This window comes from Triticum aestivum, chromosome 1B, assembly GCF_018294505.1.
Source record: "Triticum aestivum cultivar Chinese Spring chromosome 1B, IWGSC CS RefSeq v2.1, whole genome shotgun sequence".
Lineage (NCBI taxonomy): Eukaryota > Viridiplantae > Streptophyta > Magnoliopsida > Poales > Poaceae > Triticum > Triticum aestivum.
This window is the reverse complement of record NC_057795.1, coordinates 201,441,523-201,451,303: the sequence shown is the minus strand read 5'-3', so window position 1 is coordinate 201,451,303 and position 9,781 is coordinate 201,441,523.

The following is a 9,781-nucleotide window of genomic DNA, read 5'->3' as shown; positions in this document are numbered from 1 at the left end:
TCGCACTCCAATCCCATCCCTTTACATTCTTGCAAATTGCATGCTTTACTTTCCGCTGCTCATATACTCTTGTCATGCTTGCTTGATATGTATTGTGAATGCTTAAACATGTGCTAAAACTCCACCTCAACTTGAAGAAATTAAAAACTGCCACTTTTCTTGCTAAGAGTCTATTCACCCCCATCTAGACACCTCTTCTCGATGCTTTCAAGTGGCTCCTTAAAGAGATTTGTAGTAGATACAGGCGCTGGTTATCAATCAGGAAAAGTAGATTCAAGCTTGTAATGAACTAATACAACTTAAAACTAGTGCTTCTGGAGGTTTTCGAACGTTTCAGAGTCAGAACAACAATATATGGCAACTGAAGTTGAACGCCATGTTAACTGGCGCCGCACCTGAACTAGTATGTGAGGCCATGCCATGAGAGCCAGAACTTAACACGCCTGGCGACTAGCGTCTACCCATACTACCCACGGTGGGCAACACCTACCAAACATCACGCCTCCAAAACTTCCAGTTCCCCAGTGCCGTCTCCCTTCAGTTATGATCTATTCTGCTGCTTCCCTTACTTCCCCACACACAACACCACTGCCATGGATCCGCCGCCGCGTGGTTATCCTCGGGTTCGCTGGGAGACCATCGACGATGATTCTCTGGGACAGATCTTAAATCGCATGGACTTCCTTACCGCCGCAAGACTTGTCGGTTCCTGCGCGAACTTCTACATGAAGCTTGTGCGTAAACATGCCATCGACAGGCTGATGATAGTTGGTCTTCCATGCGTCTTTGAGGAACACGTTTTCTGGTGGGCTGGTCAAAGGGAGCATGGACGAAGAAGCAGGATTATGCATGTAGAGTGCCCTACCTTGGAAGGCACGGGACAAGAATTGGAAGGCACTAGGATTTTGTCCGATGATGAGGTCAGTGTGATATGCAGTTCAATATTCTGCGATCTGGATGTACTTTTTGAATATACTTTCTAAATCTGCAGTTGAATAGTCTGCTATCTCGATGTACTTTCTGAATATGCAGTTCAATAGTCTGCTATCTGGATGTACTTTCTGAATATATTTTCTGAATATGCAGTTCAATAGTTCGTAAACAAAGCCTAGGTTTCTAAATATACTTACTTGTTCAATCATGCATAAGTTTGTACCTTCTAACACATATAGTTTCTAAATCTACTTGTCCAATCAGGCATATACTTACTTGTTCAGTCATGTGTAGCTTTGGGTCAGCGCAAACGGCGATTGGCTTGTTTACATAACTGGAGGATACCAAGGTGAAGATTTGCAACATCTATACCGGTGTCGACGTTGACGTAGCCCCGATGTCCACCGCCGGGTTCGACCGTGCTAATTTGTGAAATAGGTACATGTGTGACCATGGCACCATAGCCAATTTGAGGAAGATAGCACTCGCCAAACCACCCACAAAGTTGCTCGCGTACACCGAATTTCGTCACTTCACGGTGTTCGATATCAAGATAGCCATGATGCAGCCTAAGGAAGACGGGAATGGCTGGTACGTGTTGCCTTTGGCGAGCTTGTACCCATACAGGTACGAAGACGTCATGTACCATGCAGGCCGGGTCTTCGCGGTAACAAACTAGGGAGGTTACTTCATATGGGATACGTCATACATTATGTAATACAACAAATCAAATTCAGTCTTCTTGTACATACATTCCTCTTCACATTTGAATCTGGTATCAAATGTTTTGTAGGACTGAGCCACCCCCTATCATAATCGCTCCGCCTGATATTGGGGTTGGACACATTATTACATGGACCCTTGTAAGTGACCTTCACCGCTTGGGGTGTAATATATTATTAGTCCGTGTCAACAGTCCCAGTGCATGTGTTACCACAAACTACTCCAATTGAACCCTTATGACGCACCCAGGTATTACTTCAGGACCGAATCCTTAAAATTGTAGGAAAAGCATGAAACCTCAATCTGACCTGAAGTATGTAACATTTCTTTTTAGGTATGCTTTGTGAGCTATACCAGATGGACGACACAGCGATAGACCTTTGTGATGCTATCTGGGAGCCAGCAAACAATCTTGGCGAACACTCTGTTTTCATTGGGGACAGCTACCCACTAGTCAGAATGATGCCACCCTCAGTGCACGATGCCGAGGGTTTGCCATTCATGAAGCATGGTTTCGTATTTGCAATGCACCACCGGAAAGAAACCAGGGACGGGCCTCTTCCTGATTTATGCCATTTCAGCTTTGATGGGACTTCTTCATGGGGATGGCACTAAGAAGTTTTGAAACATATGCTTGATGCCCTCCACTGTGGATAGTGCCATCTGTGAGAAACTTCCTGTGCTGGAACTATAAAGTCCAGCACGTCTTGTAAGGAGAAAGTGAGAAACTTAGATTCGTCTGTAACCATTGGCACTCCATGGACGCTTGTTTAACTGACGTTGTAGTTTTTCGCGCCTTCAAGATAGACGCTGCTAGTGCAACTTTTGTAACCATTGCTACTCAATAGACGCCTATTTAACTGCCATTTTATTATTCCCGCCTGCAAGGAACATGCTGGCACTGCAATTCACGTAATCATTTGTACTCCATACACGCCTATTTAACTGCCGTTCTATGAAACTGCTTCCATGAAAGTTAGAATCTACTCCCTCCGTCCGGGTTTATTAGGCCTCTCAGCATCACAAGCATGTCCCCTTTTATAAGGCCCCCGTTGGAAAGGTGCATGCATGCAACCATTTCATTGGTTGTATTGAAAGCTATTGTTGTTGGTGCCATGGCTGAAAAGTTAATACACTTCATGTGTGCTTTTTCATTGGCTGCATGCATGTGAAAGAGTGCATTGGGAGTGGAATGGAAGAATTAATGTGAGAAAATTACTATGTGTCTTGGTCTAAGAGAAGTTGTCTTTAGGCCTAATAAACCCGGACGGAGGGAGTAACACGCATTGGAAGAAGGTGTCTATAAATGTTTTTTGGTTGCCCACCGCGTATTTAGATGTGGCAGCAACTACCCCATGCGTGTTGACCATTTCAAATTTACAACCCCAATATCAGACGGATACGTCATACATTATGTAATACAACAAATCAAATATAGTCTTCTTGTACATACATTCCTCTTCACATTTGAATCTGGTATCAAATGTTTTGTAGGACTGAGCCACCCCCTATCATAATCGCTCCGCCTGATATTGGGGTTGGACACATTATTACATGGACCCTTGTAAGTGACCTTCGCCGCTTGGGGTGTAATATATTATTAGTCCGTGTCAACAGTCCCAGTGCATGTGTTACCACAAACTACTCCAATTGAACCCTTATGATGCACCCAGGTATTACTTCAGGACCGAATCCTTAAAATTGTAGGAAAAGCATGAAACCTCAATCTGACCTGAAGTATGTAACATTTCTTTTTAGGTATGCTTTGTGAGCTATACCAGATGGACAACACAGCGATAGACCTTCGTGATGCTATCTGGGAGCCAGCAAACAATCTTGGCGAACACTCTGTTTTCATTGGGGACAGCTACCCACTAGTCAGAATGATGCCACCTTCAGTGCACGATGCCGAGGGTTTGCCATTCATGAAGCATGGTTTCGTATTTGCAATGCACCACCGGAAAGAAACCAGGGACGTGCCTCTTCCTGATTTATGCCATTTCAGCTTTGATGGGACTTCTTCATGGGGATGGCACTAAGAAGTTTTGAAACATATGCTTGATGCCCTCCACTGTGGATAGTGCCATCTGTGAGAAACTTCATGTGCTGGAACTATAAAGTCCAGCACGTCTTGTAAGGAGAAAGTGAGAAACTTAGATTCGTCTGTAACCATTGGCACTCCATGGACGCTTGTTTAACTGACGTTGTAGTTTTTCGCGCCTTCAAGATAGACGCTGCTAGTGCAACTTTTGTAACCATTGCTACTCAATAGACGCCTATTTAACTGCCGTTTTATTATTCCCGCCTGCAAGGAACATGCTGGCACTGCAATTCACGTAATCATTTGTACTCCATACACGCCTATTTAACTGCCGTTCTATGAAACTGCTTCCATGAAAGTTAGAATCTACTCCCTCCGTCCGGGTTTATTAGGCCTCTCAGCATCACAAGCATGTCCCCTTTTATAAGGCCCCCGTTGGAAAGGTGCATGCATGCAACCATTTCATTGGTTGTATTGAAAGCTATTGTTGTTGGTGCCATGGCTGAAAAGTAAATATACTTCATGTGTGCTTTTTCATTGGCTGCATGCATGTGAAAGAGTGCATTGGGAGTGGAATGGAAGAATTAATGTGAGCAAATTACTATGTGTCTTGGTCTAAGAGAAGTTGTCTTTAGGCCTAATAAACCCGGACGGAGGGAGTAACACGCATTGGAAGAAGGTGTCTATAAATGTTTTTTGGTTGCCCACCGCGTATTTAGATGTGGCAGCAACTACCCCATGCGTGTTGACCATTTCAAATTTACAACCCCAATATCAGGCGGATACGTCATACATTATGTAATACAACAAATCAAATTCAGTCTTCTTGTACATACATTCCTCTTCACATTTGAATCTGGTATCAAATGTTTTGTAGGACTGAGCCACCCCCTATCATAATCGCTCCGCCTGATATTGGGGTTGGACACATTATTACATGGACCCTTGTAAGTGACCTTCACCGCTTGGGGTGTAATATATTATTAGTCCGTGTCAACAGTCCCAGTGCATGTGTTACCACAAACTACTCCAATTGAACCCTTATGATGCACCCAGGTATTACTTCAGGACCGAATCCTTAAAATTGTAGGAAAAGCATGAAACCTCAATCTGACCTGAAGTATGTAACATTTCTTTTTAGGTATGCTTTGTGAGCTATACCAGATGGACAACACAGCGATAGACCTTCGTGATGCTATCTAGGAGCCAGCAAACAATCTTGGCGAACACTCTGTTTTCATTGGGGACAGCTACCCACTAGTCAGAATGATGCCACCTTCAGTGCACGATGCCGAGGGTTTGCCATTCATGAAGCATGGTTTCGTATTTGCAATGCACCACCGGAAAGAAACCAGGGACGGGCCTCTTCCTGATTTATGCCATTTCAGCTTTGATGGGACTTCTTTATGGGGATGGCACTAAGAAGTTTTGAAACATATGCTTGATGCCCTCCACTGTGGATAGTGCCATCTGTGAGAAACTTCCTGTGCTGGAACTATAAAGTCCAGCACGTCTTGTAAGGAGAAAGTGAGAAACTTAGATTCGTCTGTAACCATTGGCACTCCATGGACGCTTGTTTAACTGACGTTGTAGTTTTTCGCGCCTTCAAGATAGACGCTGCTAGTGCAACTTTTGTAACCATTGCTACTCAATAGACGCCTATTTAACTGCCGTTTTATTATTCCCGCCTGCAAGGAACATGCTGGCACTGCAATTCACGTAATCATTTGTACTCCATACACGCCTATTTAACTGCCGTTCTATGAAACTACTTCCATGAAAGTTAGAATCTACTCCCTCCGTCCGGGTTTATTAGGCCTCTCAGCATCACAAGCATGTCCCCTTTTATAAGGCCCCCGTTGGAAAGGTGCATGCATGCAACCATTTCATTGGTTGTATTGAAAGCTATTGTTGTTGGTGCCATGGCTGAAAAGTTAATACACTTCATGTGTGCTTTTTCATTGGCTGCATGCATGTGAAAGAGTGCATTGGGAGTGGAATGGAAGAATTAATGTGAGCAAATTACTATGTGTCTTGGTCTAAGAGAAGTTGTCTTTAGGCCTAATAAACCCGGACGGAGGGAGTAACACGCATTGGAAGAAGGTGTCTATAAATGTTTTTTGGTTGCCCACCGCGTATTTAGATGTGGCAGCAACTACCCCATGCGTGTTGACCATTTCAAATTTACAACTCCCAACTTAAAGTTCACAACAACCAAGTACTTACCAAAGCCCGCATGCACAACTTCCATTTCCCAAGTCTCCGTGGAAATGCCAATTGGTATGTCACCCTCTCATTGGCATACGTTGGCATACACGCCGAATTAAAATATGCGGCTAGAGCAGACGAATCGCCGAGCCGTCTATAAATTGGTACGTCTGTGTGCTCGGGAATCGCTGCACATTCATCCTCATCATCATCCAAGAGAACAAGCCTTTCTTCTCTGTGCTTGGGTCTGCCATGGCCCGTGGGGGGGGGGGGCTCTGGATGGAAAAATAACCAAGGAGCATTGACCAAGGCTATGGAAGCAAAAGATAGGTATAGACGCCTCGCGCCTGCCACAGGGGCAGGCGAGAGCTCTAACAAGCGCACTCGTCCCAAGGGCGAGCAGGCACACGAGGGCTCTCACAAGCGGAGTCGCCCTGGGGGCGACCAGCCAACGGAGGCCTCTAACATGATCATTCACATGCCCGCTGAGGACATCGTCAACTGGGCAAAGCTGAGCAATGATGCGCTGGACATGGCGACAGTTCTCATCCACAAACTTATGGATGACAAGGATAAGGCGACCGCTCTCATCGTCAAACTTATGGACGAGAAGGAGAAGCTATGCATCGAGCAAGACCTCCTCAAGGAGGAGACCGCCGGATTGGCAAAGATACAGGATGGCAGAAAGGCCTTACTGCAGGACGCAGCCGCCGTCATCGTCGAACTGATGGATGAGGGAGAGAAGATCAACATCGAGCGTAATCTACTTCTGGATGAATCCATCACAGCTTTGAAGCAATGTCGTGAAGACATCAAAGAGATCATTGGAACTCGCATCGAGAAGGAAAAAACCATGGACGCAATGAAGAAGATGGTGGAAGATAGGCAAGAGGAGATGATGTTGGTGGTGGCGCTGAAGAAAAAGATTGAGGAATTACTCGCCGATCCACCCATCATCAACGTGGCTGTAAAAATTGAATAGAGGATCCACCCCTATAGTTGTAAGGGTTTACTGAATCTGCCATCGTGTTAAAGTTAGCTGAATTGTCCGTTGTTAAAAGTAATTTCTGTAGTTAACTGAATTTGTCCTAGTGTTCAACTGTAACTCCTTCTGTCGGGTGGATGGACCCCGGGCAGGCAACGGAACCCGGATCCTTTCAAAAACATCAGGGCTGGCAACGCCCCTCAATCCGGCTGGCCCCTGGCCGGCTTCCCGCCATGACCCGGCCGGCCGGCTGGCGCATGTCGGTCGGCTCCCAGAAGACGACCTCCATCGACAAGCAAGCATGGCTACAGTGCGCCCCCTCCTTTGCGCCGGACCCGGCGGGCGCGGACGCCATGCTGACAAAGCCACCGCCTGGGGCGGGCGGCGTCTCGGAGGCGCAACCCTGTAGCAAGGTGGCGCAGCCGCCCCATGACAACCCGCACGACATGCCAACAGTACCCAGCAGCCAGCTGTACCCACGCCCCGACGGCCCAGGTACGGCCCACACCCGATGAACCCGGCGAGACCCGCATCTGGCGGGCCCGGCAGACCCGGGGCCCGACGGCCCCCACCGTCGGCTCCTAGACGCTGACAGCAGGGCCCCGCGCCCATGTATCTTTACCGTTGTAACCATGGGGGTCGGCCTATAAGACCCCCTGGAGGCCTCCATGCACGGGGCGAACACTAGTTAACTCTTTAGCCACACACACTCACATCCACCCACTCGGAGAAGGAGCAGTCTATGCACAGGCCTGCCTTCCTTCCTCCCCAAAACAGCTCTAGGAGCAAGCCTGTACCATCTTCATTTAAACCATGCTCGGCAGGACTAGGGGTATTATCTCTCCGGAGAGTCCCGAACCTGGGTAAGTCTGGTGTCTCATGCTCGCTCATACCAACCTCGCCTCTGGAGCCCACCGGATGCCTCTTGCCTGCCCCTCTCTTTAGCCATCCCATGGCATCTGTCGTGAGCTCACCACGACACCTTTTTTACGGTTAACTGAATCTGTCCTGGTGTTAAAACTTTACTGAAGTTTTCACTTAACTGAAGGAGACATGCTGTTAATACTTTACTGCATTTTTAGTTGACTGAATTTGTCTAAGTGTTGAAATTTAAATGAATCTTTTCAATTCACTGAATCTCTCCCGGTATTAAAAGTTTACTGAATTTTTTAGTTTACCGCATCTGTCCTCGTGTTAAAAGTTTAATGAATTTGTACAGTAGTCAATAGTTAACTGGATATTGCAGTTATCTCAAGTTGTCCTGGAGTTCAAAGTTAACTAAATTTTTTGGGTTAACTAAATTTGTCCTCGTGTCAATTGTGAATTAAACTCAATCTATGTTGGTGTCGAAATTTAACTCAATTTGTGTGGGTTAAATAAATTTGTATTAGAGTTCAAATGTAACTCAATAGCAAAGCAACAAAAGCAACATTGATAAATTGTTAGCTGCATACCAAAGGCACGAATTCAAGTTCACAGCATATAAAAGCAACAAAAGCAACATTGATAAATTGCTAACTTATATGCTGAATGTATACCTAATCAGCATACCTAACTAGCCTTCACAAGTTCTGCAACTTCTTCAGTTCTTCGGAGCCTCCAAAGGGCACGAACAAAATGATGCTTAAACAAGTCACGCCAATCAACAGTCAAACCAAACCTTCTTCGGTTCTTCAGAACCTTCGAACGACACAAACTAAACGATGCTAAAACAAGTGATGCCAATCAGCAATCATACCAAACCACCAAAGTTACTCACCTTCTCCAGGCACACGACGGTGGTAAGGTAGGGAGCCACTGCCCGTAGAGGCCGCTCTCGGTCGACGGGAGCCAACTCATCGAAGACGGCGTCCAATGGCACGAATGGATTCCGGTGATGAAGTCCGGACATGATTCTACTGGCAATGGCGACGGCACCACGAACCCCCTCCTTGTCCAGCGCCTCCCCCATGGCCGCACGGAGACGGTTCAGCTCCTCGAAGAGATAACTAAAGTAGGAGACCAGGTCAGGAAGCCGGAGCTCGTGGAAGTCGATGGGGTGACCGAACAGGTGTAGCCCGATGGCGGCATGGTCGCGCTCGCAGGTACGCGTCCCGAAGCCTCACCACCTGCGTGGTACCATGATCCAGCAAGCGGTCCAGGCGACCCTGGAGATCGGAGCGCTCGCGCACCAGCACAGCTGCCGCTTCCTGCAACAACGCCGACGACGCCAGAAGCATCTTAATCGTGGACTCTTGCCGCTAATGAAGCCCCATGAGCTTACGTTCATGATGGAGGAGCAAGTCACTCTTCTCCTCCCGGAGCTCACAGAGCTCCACATCCTTGGCCTGGAGTTGCGCATCCTTGGCCACTAGCTCTTGTCTGAGGCGCCTCACCTCTGACACGGTGATATCATGCGCACCCATGGAAACCGGTAGAAGGAATGGGGGGGGGCAAGCAGGAGGAGGGGGCGAAAAGGATGAAGATGGAGGTCTGCAGTCTGATAGAGCAAAGATCGATCTAAATCCCGTGTCCATGCCCTTTCCCATCAGCGGATTTCCCAAGACCGTGCCGCGCCTAAAGATCAAAGTAACGTAGCGTTGGTATTTTAATTTTACGTGGCAGTCAAAAGCGACAAACGGACAGGCGGTATAACACCAGAACACGCCTGACGCCTAGGTGTCTCTCATATGATAAGTTACAGGCCTAACCAAAACCCGTGACATCCTTTAACAAGTGCGCGCCATATTTATAGGCGTTTGTCCAATTGTGGTTATACGCCGTATTAACAGGCGTGTCAGCAGCATCGACGCCTTCGGGTTAGGCGCTTTTGACGACATCCACACTGGCGGCCAATCGTCGTCGTCGGTCAATGGCGCCTTGGCGGGCGAGGTGCAAGTGTGGCGGCACTT